Raw genomic sequence first — 20,236 nt, 5'->3', positions numbered from 1 at the left:
TATCTTTAAGAGCTCTATCCATCTCTTTCTTGAAAGCATCCAGAGACTTGGCCTCCACAGCCTTCTGGGGCAGAGCATTCCATATATCCACCACTCTCTGGGTGAAAAAGTTTTTCCTCAACTCCGTTCTAAATAGCCTACCCCTAATTCTTAAACTGTAGCCTCTGGTTCTGGACTCACCCATCAGCGGGAACATGCTTCCTGCCTCCAGCGTGTCCAATCCCTTAATAATCTTATATCTTTCAATAAGATCCCCTCTCAACCTTCTAAGTTCCAGAATATACTAGCCCAGTCACTCCAATCTTCTGACATATGACAGTCCTGCCATCCCGCCTCGTGTTAGTTGTGAACAGATTGTGAATTCCTTCACGAGGAGCCATCCAAGTGAAAACTCTGATAATCCACTATCCAGTTCTTTGAAGATAGATCTTCGTCGATCTAGTCGAAGGACCACACGCCAGTCCTCGAGGGATCAGCAAGTAGTTTCAAGTTCCTGGGTGTCAATATCTGACTTTAAAAGACTGTAAAAGCTTTTATAGGTATGTAAAAAGGAAAAGACTGGTAAAGACAAATGTAGGTCCCCTACAGACAGAAACAGGTGAATTGACTTATGGGGAGCAAGGACATGGCAGACCAATTGAATAATTACTTTGGTTCTGTCTTCACTAAGGAGGACATAAATAATCTTCCAGAAATAGTAGGGGACAGAGGGTCCAGTGAGATGGAGGAACTGAGCGAAATACTTGTTAGTAGGGAAGTGGTGTTAGGTAAATTGAAGGGATTGAAGGCAGATAAATCCCCAGGGCCAGATGGTCTGCATCCTAGAGTGCTTAAGGAAGTAGCCCAAGAAATAGTGGATGCATTAGTGATAATTTTTCAAAACTCATTAGATTCTGGACTAGTTCCTGAGGATTGGAGGGTGGCTAATGTAACCCAACTTTTTAAAAAAGGAGGGAGAGAGAAACCAGGGAATTATAGACCGGTTAGCCTAACGTCGGTGGTGGGGAAACTGCTGGAGTCAGTTATCAAAGATGTGATAACAGCACATTTGGAAAGCGGTGAAATCATCGGACAAAGTCAACATGGATTTGTGAAAGGAAAATCATGTCTGACGAATCTCATTGAATTTTTTGAGGATGTAACTAGTAGAGTGGATAGGGGAGAACCAGTGGATGTGGTATATTTGGATTTTCAAAAGGCTTTTGACAAGGTCCCACACAGGAGATTAGTGTGCAAACTTAAAGCACACGGTATTGGGGGTAAGGTATTGATATGGATGGAGAATTGGTTAGCAGACAGGAAGCAAAGAGTGGGAATAAACGGGACCTTTTCAGAATGGCAGGCGGTGACTAGTGGGGTACCGCAAGGCTCAGTGCTGGGACCCCAGTTGTTTACAATATATATTAATGACTTGGATGAGGGAATTAAATGCAGCATCTCCAAGTTTGCGGATGACACGAAGCTGGGTGGCAGTGTTAGCTGTGAGGAGGATGCTAAGAGGATGCAGGGTGACTTGGATAGGTTGGGTGAGTGGGCAAATTCATGGCAGATGCAATTTAATGTGGATAAATGTGAAGTTATCCACTTTGGTGGCAAAAATAGGAAAACAGATTATTATCTGAATGGTGGTCGATTAGGAAAAGGGGAGGTGCAACGAGACCTGGGTGTCATTATACACCAGTCATTGAAAGTGGGCATGCAGGTACAGCAGGCGGTGAAAAAGGCAAATGGTATGCTGGCATTTATAGCGAGAGGATTCGAGTACAGGAGCAGGGAGGTACTACTGCAGTTGTACAAGGCCTTGGTGAGACCACACCTGGAGTATTGAGTGCAGTTTTGGTCCCCTAATCTGAGGAAAGACATCCTTGCCATAGAGGGAGTACAAAGAAGGTTCACCAGATTGATTCCTGGGATGGCAGGACTTTCATATGAAGAAAGACTGGATGAACTGGGCTTGTACTCGTTGGAATTTAGAAGATTGAGGGGGGATCTGATTGAAACGTATAAAATCCTAAAGGGATTGGACAGGCTAGATGCAGGAAGATTGTTCCCGATGTTGGAGAAGTCCAGAACGAGGGGTCACAGTTTGAGGATAAAGGGGAAGCCTTTTAGGACTGAGATTAGGAAAAACTTCTTCACTCAGAGAGTGGTGAATCTGTGGAATTCTCTGCCACAGGAAACAGTTGAGGCCAGTTCATTGGCTATATTTAAGAGGGAGTTAGATATGGCCCTTGTGGCTACGGGGATCAAGGGGTATGGAGGGAAGGCTGGGGCAGGGTTCTGAGTTGGATGATCAGCTATGATCATAATAAATGGCGGTGCAGGCTTGAAGGGCCGAATGGCCTACTCCTGCACCTATTTTCTATGTTTCTATGTTTCTATCTCTGACGATCTATCCTGGGTCCAACATAGAGATGCAAGTACAAAGCAGGCACAACAGCATTGATATTTCTTTCAGAGCTTGAGATTTACTGTCAGCAAAACCTCTACAGCTGTACCGTGGAGAGCATTCTGACTGATTGCATTACGGTCTGGTACGGGAGCGCCAATGCACGGGCTCGGAAAAAGCTGCAGAAGGTTGGAAACTCAGTCACCAGCGCCACAGCGGGAGGTGCTGATCAGCCGGCCGGAATGCAGGAAGTAACAATTTTTGAGTCTGGGGGTCCTGAAGTGGATACTGATGGGACTGACAAACAGTGCACGAGCAGAGCGGTGGGATCCTTCGTGATATTGCTGGCCTTTTCCCAGCAACTTCTCTGTGTGTACAGTAGTAGGTAAGCTGTTACCAGTGACATGTTGGGCAGTTTTAACTACCTGTATTAGGGCCACCACGTGGCCGGATGGAGATGCGTCTCTACCAAAAGAGATGTAACATGCTCCTTCCCTCCGCTACCCTGCAGGTCACCCTTGGGCAAGGTGTAGCACCTGCTCAGCCCCCCGATCAGGGTCAGGTGAACCCAGGGGAGCAGGTGGTGGATGGTCGTATAAGCACCCGGTACTGGATATGTGACCACTGACACCAGGCAGACAATCTCTGAAGGGTATTGATAATGGCCGGGGTCACCCATCTTGTAAAGACACTGCCCAAGGAGAAGGCAATGGCAAACTGCTCCTTTCGGAAAATTTGCCAAGAACAATCATGGTCATGGAAAAACCACGATCATTCACGTCACACAACATGGCACATTACGAATGAATGAGTAGAATCCTCCCGCCTGTAGAGGTGCAGTTTCCATACCTTCCAGTGATGCAGCATGTTAGGATGCTCTCAACGGCGCATCTGAAGGATACCAGGTAAATAAAAACTCTAAACCCTAATCCAACACCATGCAAGTCCTTGCCTCTCAATTCAAGCCCAATGAGTAGCTCTTACCTGGAATTAATCCACTCGCTGATGATGGACCATCGGAATGATTGGGAACAGAATGGAACTTCTGGACTTGTGTCACGTCTTGTGGGGAGAGATGAGGAGCAGGTTACATTTGATTCACCCAGGCAGACCATTAATAAAGTCAGAATTAGTTAGCCCTGAACACAAGAGGTTCTGCCAGTGCTGGAAATCCAAAGCAACACACAGACAAAATGCTGGAAGAACTCAAGTGTGAGGACCTGACAATGGGCCTTGGCCTGAAATGTTGATCGTTCATTCATTTCCATAGATGCAGCCTGACCAGCAGAGTTTTGTGAGAATAATTAACCCAATAGTTATCAATGCTCAGGGAAACAATGGCCATTAAGTTCTCCATTGTCCACTTTCCTCTCCTATCAGATTCTTTCTCATTCAGCCCTTCACCTGGAGGGGGGCGGGAAATAGACCATCAATGTCTTGGACTGTTCCCTCTCTGTCCCTTTTCCCTGACCTCCTGATCTACAGCTCCAGGTAACTGCACAACCATCATCCAGACCATGCTCCCTTCCTTCTGCTCCCATCGGGCAGGAGGAACAGGAGCCTTAGGTCCCATACCACCAGGTTCAGGAACAGTTATTACCCCTCAACCATCAGGTCCCACACCACCAGGTTCAGGAACAGTTATTACCCTACAACCATCAGGTCCCACACCACCAAGTTCAGGAACAGTTATTACCCCTCAACCATCAGGTCCCACACCACCAGGTTCAGGACACAGTCATCACCCCTCAACCATCAGGTCCCACACCACCAGGTTCAGGAACAGTTATTAACCCTCAACCATCACGTCCCACACCAGCAGGTTCATGATCAGTTATTACCCCTCAACCATCAGGCTCCTAAATCTTCATGGATAACTTCACTCACCTCAGTGCTGAATTGATTCTACTACCTACAGACTCACACTCAACTCATGTTCTCAGTAATTTTGTTTAATCTGCACATTGGTTGTTTGTCAGTCTTTATTTATTTTTCATAAATTCTATAGTATTCATCTATTTTCTTGTAAATGCTTGCGAGAAAACGAATCTTAAGATAGTATATGGTAACATATATGTACTTTGATAATAAATTTTACTTTGGACTTTTGATAGTTCTTCCCCAATTCCATCATCCCATAACTTTGCCCCATCATCTACACATTCCTCCCAGATTTCCCTTCCCCCTGTGCTCCCACCTGCTCTCCCCACCTCCCTTATTTGGTTCTGTGCTCCACCTTCCTCTCCAATCAGATGCTACCATCTGCATCTGTCACCTCCCAGTCTCTGTCCCTATTCCCACTCTCTCCTCCTCTGTCTGTTTACCGCTCCCCCTCACCAGGATCCACCTATCACCTCCCAGTCTCTGTCCCTATTCCCACTCTCTCCTCCTCTGTCCGTTTACCGCTCCCCCTCACCAGGATCCACCTATCACCTCCCAGTCTCTGTCCCTATTCCCACTCTCTCCTCCTCTGTCCGTTTACTGCTCCCTCTCACCAGGATCCACCTATCACCTCCCAGTCTCTGTCCGTATTCCCACTCTCTCCTCCTCTGTCCATTTACCGCTCCCTCTCACCAGGATCCACCTATCACCTCCCAGTCTCTGTCCCTATTCCCACTCTCTCCTCCTCTGTCCGTTTACCGCTCCCTCTCACCAGGATCCACCCATATTACCTGCCAGCTCTTGCTCCACCCCTTCCCCTCACCTCTTTCCACCGGGTATCTCCTTCCAATCTCCCAGTGCAGATGAAGGGTCTCAAACGCCTGACCCGCTGAGCTGCTCCAGCATCTTGTTGCATGTATCCAGTGTCAAGTTTGGAACTCTGAATTGAGCAACAACACCCAAAGCTATTTTGCACAGAGAATGTTGTAAAGAATACTTACTATCCATACACCTGCCCAAGGTACAGGGTTGTGGGAGACTTGGGTGTTCTAAGACAAGAAAGAGAGAAGGGAACAGATTCACATTGTACTCAGAGCGGGAAAAATGACCAACTGCCCCTTTCTGCAAATTCGCTCAGTGGCCACTTCATTAGATACACCTGCTCATTAATGCAAATATCTAAACAGCCAATCATGTGACAGCAACTCCATACAGAAAAACAGGCTGGCATAGTCAAGAGGTTCAGTTGTTGTTCAGATGAAACATCAGAATGGGGAGGAAATTTGATCCAAGTGATTTTGATTGTGGAATGATTGTTGGTGCCAGACAGGGTGGATTGAGTATTTCAGAAACCACTGATCTCCTGGGTTCTGCACACCCAACAATCTCTAAAGTTTACACAGAATAGTCTGAAAACACAAAAATATCCAGCGAGTGGCAGCTCTATGGGCAAAAATGTCTCATTAATGAGAGGAGGTCAGAGGGGAATGCCCAGACTGGTTCAAGGTGACAGGAACTCAAATAACCACACATTGCAATAGTGGTGTGCAGAAGAGTATCTCTGAATGCACAACATGTCAATCCTTGAAGTGGACGGGCTACAGCAGCAGAAGACCACAAACTTACAGTCAGTGGCCATTTCATATGGTTCTGGAGGTACCTAATAAAGAGGCCACTGAGCATAACGCAACAGGTTATTGAATAGACTCAAACTTCATGAGCAGACTTCCCACATTTCGGGAGTGAGGTTGCTGCTGACTGCACTAAGCACGGACACCAGCTGTAAAGAGGACTTTCTCAGTCTGAATATCCACCCTTGGCCTCATTGACCTCTGAGCACATCCTCAGGTCCTCATGGATTTTGAACATTGTTGTATAGTGTTTCCATCAAGAACCAGTTAACACTTTCCTGGAGTTTGCAAAAGCGTGTTTCTGCCTTGTTCACATCAGTCAGCTCAAACACCAGTAAAAATGTAAGTGAAGCCACGTCTCCATTGTGTGCCTGCTTATTAGGCAATCAGAGACGGAGAGGGTCAGTAGCTATAAATCCCTTGGCATCATTGTAACAGAGGATCTGTCCTAGGGCCAGTGTGCAAGTGTCATCACGTCGACACCTCCACTTTCTCAGACGTTTGTGTGGATTCAGTATGTCAACTAAAATTTTAATATACCTCTATGGGTGCACAATGGAGATAATTCGAGCTGGTTGCATCACAGCCTGGTACGGAAACACCAACGCCCAGGAATGGAAAAGTCTACAGAAGGTGGTGGATGCAGCCTAGTCCATCACAGGCAAAGCCCTCCCCACCATTGAGCACATTTACAAGCAGCGCTGTCACAAGAAAGCAGCATCCATCATCAAGGACCCCCAACATCCAGGTCATGCTCTCTTCTCACTATTACCATCAGACAGGAGGTACCAGAGCCTTAGATCCCACACCACCAGGTTCAGGAACAGTTATTACCCCTCAACCATCAGGTCCCACACCACCAGGTTCAGGAACAATTATTACCCCTCAACCATCAGGTCCCACAGCACCAGATTCAGGAACAGTTATTACCCGACAACCATCAAGTCCCACAGCACCAGGTTCAGGAACAGTTATTACCCTACAACCATCAGGTCCCACACCACCAGATTCAGGGACAGTTATTACCCTACAACCATCAGGTCCCACACCACCAAGTTCAGGAACAGTTATTACCCCTCAACCATCAGGTCCCACACCACCAGGTTCAGGAACAGTTATTACCCCTCAACCATCAGGTCCTGGAGAAAACCCACGTATTCCACGGGGAGGACATACGGATACTCTTTATAGAACAGCACTGGAATTGAACTCCAAACTCCGTAACGCCCTCAACTGCAATAGTGCAATAGCTACGCTACCGTGGCACCTAAATTGTGCAAATAAATATTGCTGAGATCTGAGAGACAGGAGAACAGTCTTCATGTATAGTTTTTCATAAATTCTTTGTATTTTTTATTTTCATGTAAATGCACGCAAGGAAATGAATCTCAGGGTAGTATATGGTAACTTGTACATACTTTGGATAATGAATTAACTTTGAACTCTGTCTCTGTTACCCCTGCTTTCTCTCTGAGCTTGCACAATGGAAGTTACAATGTCTACAAGTAGTCATTGAAATATTTTATAAACAGTGTATCTGGGTGACTTCTTCGTGGAGCTTTTATCAAAGAAGATTTGCACTTCAGTCTGCTGGAAGGCACTTGCTCAGAGTCCAGGGCATTAAGCCAGCAAAATCCAAAGTAAATTTATTATCAAAGTCGCTGTATACTACTGTAAGATTTATTTTAGACTAGATTAGATTTAACTTTATTCTCATTGTGCCGAGTACAGATACAAAGCCAATGAAATGCAATTTGCATCTGATCAGAAATACAAAGAATAGTGTTATTTACAAAATAGCTGCGAATAAAAAGTAAGTGCTACAGCACACAAATATAAAAGTACTGAGACAGTACAATATGGGTGCAATACTGCTTCGTGCTGTGATGAAAGGTTCAACAGTGTCACAGCCTCAGGGAAGAAGCTCTTCCTGTGCCTGCTGGTGCGGAAGCGGAGGCTCCTGTAGTGCCTACCGGATGGGAGGAGAGTAAAAAGTCCATGGTTAAGGTGAGATGCATCCCTGATAATGCTTTTCGCCCTGCCCGCTGGGCAGTTTTCACCACACGCTGGAGTGCTTTGCGGTCCGATACGGGACAATTGCCATACCACACTGAGATGCAATTGGTGAATATGCTCTCAATGGTACAGTGGTAAAAGTCCGTCAGTATCCTGGGACAGAGGTGAGCTTTCTTGATGCTCTGCAGGAAATAAAGGCGCTGTTGCGCCTTTTTGATCAGGATGGAGGAGTTCAGGGACCAGGTGAGATCCTCGGAAATGTGGACACCAAAGAATTTGAAGCTTGATACGCGCTCCACTACAGCTCCGTTGACGTAGATGGGGACATGAGTGTGACTCCTAGCATTTTCGTGCAGACATTCACAGGAAAATAAAAAATACAATAGAATTTACAGAAAGCTATACGTAAATAAAGGCTGACAACTGGCCAATGTGCAACAGAAGACAAAATAGTCAAATAAGAAATTAAACGTTATGGAAAACAAGAGTTGTAGAGTCCTGAAAGTGTGTTTATACATTGTGGTATCAGTTCAGAGTTGTGGTGAGGTGAAGTTGACCACACCCATTTAAGAGTCTGATGGTTGTTGGGTAATAACTGTTCCTGAACCTGGTGGTGTGCGATCTGATGGTTGAGGGGTAATAACTGTTCCTGAACCTGGTGGTGTGGGACCTGATGGTTGAGGGGTAATAACTGTTCCTGAACCTGGTGGTGTGGGATCTGATGGTTATAGGGTAATAACTGTTCCTGAACCTGGTGGTGTGGGACCTGATGGTTGTAGGGTAATAACTGTTCCTGAACCTGGTGGTGTGGGACCTGATGGTTGAGGGGTAATAACTGTTCCTGAACCTGGGCGTGTGGGATCTGATGGTTGTGGGGTAATAACTGTTCCTGAACCTGGTGGTGTGGGACCTGATGGTTGTAGGGTAATAACTGTTCTTGAACCTGGTGGTATGGGACCTGATGGTTGAGAGGTAATAACTGTTCCTGAACCTGGTGGTGTGGGACCTGATGGTTGAGGGGCAATAACTGTTCCTGAACCTGGTGGTGTGGGATCTGATGGTTGTGGGGTAATAACTGTTCCTGAACCTGGTGGTGTGGGACCTGATGGTTGAGGGGTAATAACTGTTCCTGAACCTGGTGGTGTGGGACCTGATGGTCGTAGGGTAATAACTGTTCCTGAACCTGGTGGTGTGGGACCTGATGGTTGTGGGCAATAACTGTTCCTGAACCTGGTGGTGTGGGATCTGTGGATTACTTACCTTCTGCCCGGCAGCAGTAGCAAGAAGAGATCATGGTCTCACCAGGTGATCAGGAGGTGGAGAGTGTCAGCAACACACTCCTCTGTGTTACTGTTCCTGATTATCTGACCTGGGCCCACAACGCAAGTGCAATTGTGAAGAAAGCAGAGCAGTGCCTCTACTTCGTTAGGAGTTTGCAAAGGTTCGGTACGTAACCTACAACGCTGACAAACTGCTACAGATGTGTGGTGGAGTTTACTGGCTGGTTGTAGCACGGCCTGGTACGGAAACACCAACGCCATTGAACAGAAAATCCTGCAAAAAGTGGTGGGTTCAGGCTTGTCCGTCACAGGTAGAGCCCCTCCCATCACTGAGCGCATCTAATCAGAGGACGTTCGCAGAAAAGCAGCATCTATCATGAAGGACCCCCACCACCCAGGCCACGCTCCCTTCTCACTGCTACTATCAGGAAGAAGGTACAGAAGCTTCAGAACTCCCACCACCAGGTTTAGGAACAGTTATTAACCTTCACTCATCAGGCTCTTGAACCAGTGTGGACAACTTCACCCCATTCCTGAAATGTTCCTACAACCTAGGACTTTTTACCTCATGTTCTTTATATTTATTGCTCATTTATTTAGTATTATTATTATTTCTTTTTTTCTTTCATATTTGCACAGTTTGTCGTCTTTTGCACATTGGTTGTCTGTTCTGTTGGCTGCCTTCTGTCATTGATTCTGTACGTTTCAGGGATTTACTGAGTATGCCTGCAAGATGGATCTCACCCACCTACCCCCTTCACCTGGTCCCACTGATCACCTGCCAGCTTGTACTCTTCCCCTCTCCCCAGCTCCTGCCCCCTTCACCTCCAGCCCTGATGAAGGGTCTCAGCTAAAAGCATCAACTCACAGACAAGAGAAAATCTGCAGGTGCTGGAAATCCAGAGCAACGCATACAAAATGCTGGAGGAACTCGGCAGGTCAGGCAGAGTACAGTCAACGTTTCGGGCTGAAACTGTTCCGCAGGGCTATTGAAACATCGGCCGTCTACTCATTTCCATAGCTACTGCCCAACCTGCTGAGTTCCTCCAGTACTTTGTGCATGTTGCTCTGGATTTCCAGCATCTGCAGAATCTCCTGTGTTTATGACCTCCTTTCTTTGTGTTGGGGATGTTAAAGATGTAAATAGTGGTTGTGAGATGTCCCAGTCAGGAATGCATTACAGTTCCCCTCCCCAGTGCCTAGAGCAATGCTAATCACAGTTCTGATCTGATCTGTGCTGATCGACCGACTCACATTTACACAGCCCTGACTCTTGTAAACCAGGACATTTTAGTTGCTATGGAGATGGTTGTACATCCTCATCCCAATGCCTGGACCCTGGAATCCAGTCATCTGCTTTACACTCAACCCGCTGGTTGGAGGATCTCTTTCCAGTCATGATGAAGGGTCTCAACCTGAAACATCAACTGCTTATTCCCCTTCAGAGATAAACATGAGAAATTCTACAGATGCTGGAAATCTAAAGTAACACACACACAATGCTGGAAGTACTCAGCAGGTTAGGCAGCATCTATGGAGAGGAATGAACAGTCAACATTTTGGGACAAGACCCTTCATCAGGACTGGAAAGGAAGGGGAAGACACCAGGATAAAGAAGTGGGAGGAGAGGGGAAGGAGGATTCCAGGAGGATGACCGGTGATGCCAGGTGGGTATGAAAGGTAAAGGGGAGAGGAAGGAATCCAATATGGGAGGAGAGTGGAAGGAGAAAAGGAAGGAAGATGGACACCAGGGGGAGGTGAGAAGAGACGAGGTCAGAATGAGGATTAGATGTTGCCTGATCTGTTCAGTTTTTCCAGCGCTTTCAGTGTGTTGCTCTGAATTTTCAGCATCTGCAGAAACTGTTGTGTCCAAAATTTTGGTGGCCCTCTCATCCCTTTACCTCCCCTTGTGACCTGCCCATCACCTCCCTCTGGTTCTCCTCCTTCTCCCTCTCCCCCATGGTCCAATGCCCTCTATCAGATTCCTTCTTCGGCCCTTTACCTCTTCCACCTATCAATTCATCACCTCCCTGCCTCTCACTTCATCCCCCTACCCCACCCACCTTCCCCGATGAAGGGTCTCGGCTCACACTGTCAACCGTTCATTCCTCTCTGTAGAAGCTGCCCGACCTGAGTTCCTCCAGCATTTTGTGTCACCTTCTCCCTCACCTGACTTCACCTATCACCTTCTAGCTTGTCCTCCATTTCCTTGCCCCACCTTTTATCCCCGTTCCTTTCCAGTCCCAAGGACACTGATCAACAGAAAAAGACTCTTTCGTGTCAAAGTGGAAACAAATCTCTACCAAGATGGGGCCACCCTGAGGGTGGAGGAGCAACACCTTATATTCCATCTGGGTAGCCTCCAACCTGATGGCACGAATATCGATTTCTCCTTCCTGTAAAAATAATTCCCTCCCTCTCCCCTCTTCTTCTATTCTCCACTCTGGCCTATCACCTCCTCCTGGGTCCCCTCTTCCTTCCCTTTCTCCACGGTCTACTCTCCTCTCATTAGATTCCTCCCCCTCCAGCCCTATACCCACCCACCCTCCTCAATCCATCTATCCACAGTGCCTAGAAAAAGTATTCACACCCACCCCTGGAAGTTTTCATGTTTTATTGTTTTACAACATTAAATCCACCGTGATTCAATTTGGCTTTTTTGACACTGATCAACAGAAAGAAAAAAACTTACATGTCAAAGTGAAAACAGATCTCTACAAAGTGAACTAAATTGATTATAAATATAAAACACAAAATAATTGATTGCATAAGTACTCACCCCCTTTAATGACATACCAAGTAATCACAGGTGCAGCCAATTGGTTTTTAAAGTCACATCATTAGTTAAATGGAGATCACCTGTGTACGGACACGGTGTTTCAATTCATTGTATTAAAAATACACCGGTATCTGGAAGGTCCAACTGCTGGTGAGTCAGTATCCTGGCAAAAACTACACCATGAAGACAAAAGAACACTCCAAGCAACTCTGTGAAAAGGTTATTGAAAAGCACAAGTCAGGAGATGGATACAAGAACATTTCCAAGTCACTGAATATCCCTTGGAGTACAGTTAAGTCAATCATCAAGAAATGGAAAGAATATGGCACAGCTGTAAATCTGCCTGGAGCAGGCTGTCCTCAAAAACTAAGTGACCGTGCAAGGAGGGGATTAGTGAGGGAGGCCACCAAGAGACCTATGACAGCTCTGGAGGAGTTACAAGCTTCAGTGGCTGAGATGGAGAGACTACGCATACAACTGTTGCCCGGGTGCTTCACCAGTCACAGCTTTATGCAAGAGTGGCAAAGAGAAAGCCACTATTGAAAATAACTCACATGAAATCTTGGCTAGAGTATGCCAGAAGGCATGTGGGAGACTTTGAAGTCAGCTAGAAGGTTCTCTGGTATGATGAAACCAAAATTGAGCTTCTTGGCCATCAGACTCGATGCTATGTTTGGCGTAAGTCAACACCACACATCAAAAATGCACTGTCCCTACTGTGAAGCAAGGTGGTGGCTGCACCATGCTGTGGGGATGCTTCACTGCAGTGGGCCCTGGAAGGCTTGTGAAGGTAGAGGGTAAAATGAATGCAGCAAAATACAGCTTGGAGACTTGTTTTCCAGCAAGACAATGACTCTAAGCATAAAGCCAAAGCTACATAGGAATGGCTTAAAAACAACAAAGTTAATGTCCTGGAGTGGCCAAGTCAGAGTCCAGACCTCTAACCAACTGAGAATTTGTGACTGGACTTGAAAAGGGTTGTTCACTCATGATCCCCATGCAATCTGACAGAGCTTAAGCAGTTTTGTAGAGAAGAATGAGGAAAAATTGCAGTGTCCCGGTGTGCAAAATTGATAAAGAGTGCGTCTAGACACACTCAGGCTGTAATTGCTGCCAAAGCTGCATCTACTAAATACTGACTTGAAGAGGGTGAATACTTATGTAATCAATTATTTTGTGTTTTATGTTTGTAGAGATCTGTTTTCACTTTAACACGAAAGAGCCTTTTTCTGTTGACCGGTGTCAAAAAAACCAAATTAAATCCACTGTGATTCAATGCTGTAAAACAAAAAAACACAAAAATTTCCAAGGGTGTGAATCCATTTGATGGGCACTCTATCTATCTAGATTGAATACAGAGTAGGCCCTTCCAACCCTTCAAGCCACTTTACCCAGCAATGCTCCAATGTAACCCGAGCCTAATCACGGGACAATTTACAATGACCAATTAACCTACCAACTGGTACGTCTTTGGACTGTGGGAGGAAACTGGAGCACCCAGAGAGAACCCACACAGTCACAGGGGAGAATGTACAAACCCCTTACAGGCAGTGGTGGGAATTGAACCCAGATATAGCGTTGTGCCAACCACTAAGCTGCTGTGATGTCTCTTATGGTCCACTTTCCCCTTGTATCAGATTCCTTTCTCTCCACTCCTTGACCATTCCCACCCACCTGGCTTCACCTGTCACCTTCTAGCTAATCTCTCTCCCTCGCCCTTACCTTTTTATTCTGGTATCCTCCCTGTTCCTTTCCAGTCCTGAGGAAGTTGATGCTGCCTGACCTGCTGAGTTCCTCCAGCATTTTGTGTGTTGCTCTGGATTACCACCATCTGGAGAATCTCGTGTTTATAGGGTGAAGACATTCTCCTCCCTCCATAGATGCTGCCTGGCCTGAGCATCTCCAGCATTCAGTGTATGTGGTTCTGGATTTCCAGCACCTGCAGAATCTCCAGTGTTTGGTGACCGGAGTCCGAACTTGGCCTCGTGTGGTCAAACACAAACTGGAACTGCACAAGATGATCTTTTAAAACCACCGCCCGGATATGTCTGAACATGCTACCCAAATGAAAATGATGCAAATGTTATTGTTACACGTTTACCTTTCAGAACCAGACCTCTAAACTTGTATGCAAATGGTAGCAGTAACAAACTTAACACAAAGGAAGAAGGGTTTAATTTTTTGGAGGGTGGGGAGTGTGGTCAGGGGCCCTTCGTCCTCACAGACTACTGAAGATTCCGATCTCTTCAGCAGACTGAAAGCACTACTTATTGAATTTTTAATACAGTACACATTTCTCATTGGCTCCTTAAGGTTGTTACAGCCGATAGTGGTCATGAGCTCCCACTGCCTATTAAATGCTCCCAATGGCGTGCATCTCAAACAGCCTCTGACAGCCAAGTCCGGCTCCTGGCCTTCACATGTGGCTTAGCTACTAGGTCTGATGGAACCGTTTTTACTGACAGGAGAAGGGGTAAAGTTGGATTACTGGTGCCTTAAAACTGGTCACTTCGGGCAGATGGGGCTCTTCTGCTGTGGTCGGCAGCTCATCCAGGAGAAGGAAAACTCTGATCTTAAGCCTCTGCTGCATTGTGGCCCTACCCACTGATGGGGAAGACTTCAGGAATAAAACCTGAGGGAAAGATCCAGAGCTGGAGTCCCTCAGGCAATCCTATGTTGAACTCAACACCGACTGGCAGCACCTGTGACGTCGTAGGTACCAAACTGTATCGGCGTCTGCTGTTCCTTTGGGCTCATCAGGTGCATGGAGGGGGCATGGGCAACAGCTTGCTCTCCATATCGTACTGCCCACGCTTGGCATATCTAGACAGCTAGGACACAACATTCATGGTCAATCCTGACTAACGGAGACTTCATTCACTCACTTCTCATTGTAATTTATAGTATATTTTAAGTATCCCAATGAACCTGATAAAGATTATCATGAGTCTAACTCAGCCTTAAAGATATTCAAAGACTCTGTTTCCAACCTTCCAAAAAGATTTTTTTTTAATGACCCCTTATTCTTAAATAAAATTAAATTCTGAAAATAAAAGGATTGTCAGATTTCTCTTTAACAGCACTGGATTGTGCAGCCCACTGATTGTTAGAAGAGAAGAGGGAGTTACATATTCCATAATAATGCAGCCATTCAGCCCATCAAATAGATGCCAGCTCTCACAGCAGTCCTGTCAAACCCATTTCCCCATAACTTCCTCCTCTTTCCTCTCACTGTATACTTCGTTGTACCTATGACAAATAAAGCTAATCTTTACCTTCCTCCTTCTGCCCTGTCCCCGTCACTTCTGACACCCTTACTAATAAAGAAGCTATCAGTCTCTGCTTTAGTCTATCAGGTTCCATTACCCGTGGTGGAATTAGCTGGGATAATCTTGGTCAGCATGGACCAGATGGGCCAAAGGGCCTGCTTCTGTACTGTAATACAATGTAGGTGGAAACTGGGAGAACAGAAACCCTGTTGGAAGCAGCCGATCAGCTGGAATCCCATAAAATGCAGCAGAGATTACGGTGGATAATCCGTGAGTGTGTGGTGGCCAAGGAGAAAGGGGAAAATTGAGGGGAGCCTTCTCCTCATTCCAGTACGGAGGCACGGGGAGGTCGAGGTCACGAGCGGGCAAGTAGGAAACAGAGGAGATGTGGCTAAGAACACATTCGAGGGAACAACACAGTTTAAGTGAAAAGGAAGACAGTTTACAGGAGCTGGTTTGGGAAATCTAATCTTTAAGGTGGGGGAGGGAAGAAGAACTGAGGGGCAAATTCTTCCACCCACAGTGATCTGTAACTAGAAATGAGCCACCAAGGGAACAGCTTGAGGAAGCACAGTAACAGTATGAAGGAAAGGGCTTTTCTCTTTGGAGTGGAGGAGGATGAGAGGTGACTTGATAGAAGTGTACAAAATGATAAGAGGCACAGATTGAATGGACAGCCTGAGACTCTCTCCCCATTTGGTAATGGCCAACATCAGAGGACATCTTTTTAGGGTGAGTGGAGGAAAGTTAAGTGACATGTATAAAAACAGAGTGTGGCACGTGATCTGATGAAGAATTATGGCCTGAAAGTCAACTGTTTATTCATTTCCATAGATCTTGCCTGACCTGCTGAGTTCCTCCAGCATTGTGTGTGTGTTGCTGTGGATTTCCAGCACCTGCAGAATCTCATGTTCCTGAGTCCAAAGCAAGGTACATTCCCATCATAAACATCCATTGGTGACCATCTCCAAGCCCTTTACCCTTTCCACCTATCACCTCCCAGATTCTCACCTCAACCCTGCTACCCACCCACCCTCTCCCTCATCTGGTCTCACCTGTCAGCTGCCAGCTTGTACACTTCCCCCTCCCCCACCTTCTCCCTTCCCCCCTCCCCTGCTTCTTCCCCCTCCCCCACCTTCTCCCTTCCCCCCTCTTCCCCCTTCCCCCACCAACTAACCCCTTCCTTTCCAGTCTGAAATGTCAGCTGTTTATTATTCCCCTCTATAGATTCAGCCTGACCTGCAGAGTTTCTCCGGCATTTTGTGAGTGTTACCGTGGATTTCCGGCATCTCCGTAATCTCGTGTTTGTTTATTGAGATACAGCACTGAATAGGCCCTTTCTGGCCCTTGGAGCTGCACCGGCCAGCAATCAATGCCCGATTCAATCCTAGCCTAACCACAGGACAAGTTATAGTGACAAAGTAACCTACCTACTGGTACATCCTTGGACTGCGGGAGGAAACTGGAGCACCCGGAAGATACCCACGCGGTCACGGGGAGAACATACAAACTCCTCACAGACAGTGATGGGAATTGAACCAGGGTCACTGGTACTGTAGGGTGTTGTGCTAACCACTGTGCTACCATGCAGCCGCAACTTGCGCTAATGTGTACGGCCTCCGCCTGCTGAAAGGAACAAGTGGTTTCAGTTACAGAAGCAGTAAATCTTCTGCGGCTCAATAAACAGTCACTGACGAACCCAGAAACTGCTGAATAAGCAGCTTTGCAGTTACATGGTACAATTCTTATCTTGCTGCACAAATACAAACTCCGGTCAAATGCCCCAGGCTCATTTTTCCTGTTGTTGGCAGAGACACTCTGCAATTTGCTGAATTGCTCAACTCCCTGCCAATTATACCAAGGGTGTTAACATGAAAAACAAAATGTAAGAACAGTGAATAAAACAAAGGTGATCAAATACTAAAGGCCCTTATCATTTCCCACCCATCCATCCAGCATCCTCTTTGACTTTCAACCATCAGGCAGGAGACTCCGACGTATAAAAACAAGAATAGTCAGGGTGGGAAACAGTTTCTTCCCTCAGGCCATTAGGCTTCTGAACTCCCTGCCACATCACATTCAAAGTAAACGCAAAATAATCTGTTCCGCCTCCTTGCACTACCCATTGTGTTTTCCCCTATGCTTTCTTCACCTTTCCTGCCTATCCCCTCCCCCACCCCTTGATCTTTCCCCTTACAGCTTTTTCACCTGGAACCTACCAGCCTTCTCCTTCCCACCCTCCCCCCATCTTCTTTATAGGGCCGCTGCTCCTTCCTTCTTCAGTCCTGACGAAGGGTTCCAGCCCGAAACGTTGACTGATCGTTTCCACGGATGCTGCCCGACCTGCTGAGTTCCTCCAGCGTGTTGTGAGTGTCACATTCAAAGTGTCACTGGTTAATCTGTTCCGTACCTTACAATAATTTATGTGCTTTAGTTTGTTTATGCATAATTCATCAGTAGATTTTATCCTTTTTAAAATAAGTTATCATGTGTTATGTGTATTACTGTGCTTTACACCCTGGTTCAGAGAAACATCTCATTTGATGGCATGCATGTATAGAGTTAAATGACAATAAACTTGACTTGACTCGGTTCATACACCCATAGGGTCACGTGAAGATGTTCAACATATGTTCAAAAGTGTAAAGTAAATTTATTATCAAATACGTGTATGTCACCATATGCTACTCTGAGATTCATTTTCTCGCCCAGGCACTTACAAACTTTTGACAAACTTCTATAGATGTGTAGTGGAGCCAGGCTGTACCACGGCTTGGTATAGGAACACCAATGCCTTTGAATGGAAAATCAAACAAAAGATAGTGGAATCAGCCCACAAATCGCAGGTAACCATTGAACACATCAACGTGAAACTCTGCCATAGGAAACCAGCATCAGAGATCACCACCATCCAGGGCATGCTCCTTACTCACAGCTGCCATCAGGAAGAAGGTACAAGAGCCTCACGCCACCAGGTTCAGGAACAATTATTACCCCTCATCCATCAGGTCCCACACCACCAGGTTCAGGAACAGTTATTACCCCTCAACCATCAGGTCCCACACCACCAAGTTCAGGAACAGTTATTACCCTTCAACCATCAGGTCCCACACCACCAGGTTCAGGAACAGTTATTACCCCTCAACCATCAGGTTCCACACAACCAGGTTCAGGAACAGTTATTACCCCTCATCCATCAGGTCCCACACCACCAGGTTCAGGAACAGTTATTACCCCTCAACCATCAGGTCCCACACCACCAGGTTCAGGAACAGTTATTACCCTACAACCATCAGGTCCCACACCACCAGGTTCAGGAACAGTTATTACCCCTCAACCATCAGGTCCCACACCACCAGGTTCAGGAACAGTTATTACCCCTCAACCATCAGGTCCCACACCACCAGGTTCAGGAACAGTTATTACCCCTCAACCATCAGGTCCCACACCACCAGATTCAGGAACAGTTATTACCCCTCAACCATCAGGTCCCACACCACCAGGTTCAGGAACAGTTATTACCCCTCAACCATCAGGTCCCACACCACCAGGTTCAGGAACAGTTATTACCCCTCAACCATCAGGTCCCACACCACCAGGTTCAGGAACAGTTATTACCCCTCAACCATCAGGTCCCACACCACCAGGTTCAGGAACAGTTATTACCCGTCAACCATCAGGTCCCACACCACCAGGTTCAGGAACAGTTATTACTCCTCAACCAACAGGCTCTTGAACAAAAGGGGATAACTACACACATTTGCCCATCCATTGAGATGTTTCCCACAATGAATGATCTCACTTCAAAGACTCTTTATCTCATTATCTGATGTTCTTGTTATTTATTGCTCTTTGTTTATATTCCATTTGCCAGTTTGTTGTCTTCTGCACTCCGGTTGATCTTTCATTGATCCTGTTATAGTTACAATTCTATAGATTTGCTGAGTATGCCTGCAAGAAAATGAATCTCAGGGTTGTATATGGTGACAAATATGTACTTTGATAGTACTTTGATTATAAAATTTACTTTAAATTTTGATTCTATTGTACTTCTTCTACAAAAGTACAATGAAAAGCTCCGCACAAATAAAGACTGACAAATAACCAATGTGCAAAAGAACAACTGTGCACATACAAAAAAAATTAACTAAGGTGATAGATAACAGACAATACTGAGAGCACAAGTTGTAGAGTCTTTGAAAGTGAGCCCGAAAGTACCCAACTTCTGGTCCGAGGGCCAAAGCTGCCAATTGAGACATGTCCGTCTATAAAGCTCAGATTAAAAAGATCTGCTTTACTTGACACGCGGACATCAAAACATCCGGGTGGTGGGGTGGAGATACGGCTTTACCAAAGGAGTTACAAGGTGCTCCGTCACTCCGCTAGCCCGCAGGCTGCAGGTCACCCTCGGGCAAAGTGTAGCACCTGCTTTGCCCCCGATCAGGGTCACGTGAAGCCACGGGAGCAGGTGGTGGATGGTCGTATGAGCAGCTGGTACATATCACAAGTCCTGGTTATGCGACCACTGACACCAGGCAGACAATCACTGTAGAGTATTGATAATGGCTGGGGTCACCCGTCTTGTAAAGACACTGCCCAGAAGGCAGCAATGGCAAATGATTTCTGCAGAAAATATTGCCAAAGAACATTCACGGTCGTGGAAAGACCATGATCGCCACGTCGTACACTATGGCAGATAATGATAATGACATCAAACATACAGTGAAATGCATGGTTTGACAATTCTTTGGGAAGTCAAGCCATTTTTATGATGTAGTGAGCAAATATTGAACAAGTTAAAAGATCAAGTTAACATATTAACAAGTTAACATATAAGATTATTAAGGGATTGGACACGCTAGAGGCAGGAAACATGTTCCCGATGTTGGGGGAGTCCAGAACCAGAGGCCACAGTTTAAGAATAAGGGGAAGACAATTTAGAACGGAGCTGAGGAAAAACTTTTTCACCCAGAGAGTTGTCGATCTGTGGA

The 20,236-nt window shown here is 46.1% G+C and overlaps 1 long non-coding RNA gene across 1 annotated transcript in view; it reads right to left on the bottom strand.

Moving 5' to 3' along the window:
- Positions 1–20,236, bottom strand: part of LOC140202351 (uncharacterized) — a 29,112-nt gene that overhangs the window by 3,435 nt on the left and 5,441 nt on the right. The window contains exons 2-3 of the long non-coding RNA XR_011887080.1: positions 5,272–5,319; positions 3,374–3,451 (exon numbers count right to left, since the gene is read on the bottom strand). This is a non-coding gene — a long non-coding RNA (uncharacterized lncRNA). The remainder of the gene's footprint in view (positions 1–3,373; positions 3,452–5,271; positions 5,320–20,236) is intronic.

This window comes from Mobula birostris, chromosome 8 (genome assembly GCF_030028105.1).
Source record: "Mobula birostris isolate sMobBir1 chromosome 8, sMobBir1.hap1, whole genome shotgun sequence".
Taxonomy (NCBI): domain Eukaryota; kingdom Metazoa; phylum Chordata; class Chondrichthyes; order Myliobatiformes; family Myliobatidae; genus Mobula; species Mobula birostris.
This window is presented reverse-complemented; position numbering and strand designations above follow the sequence as displayed.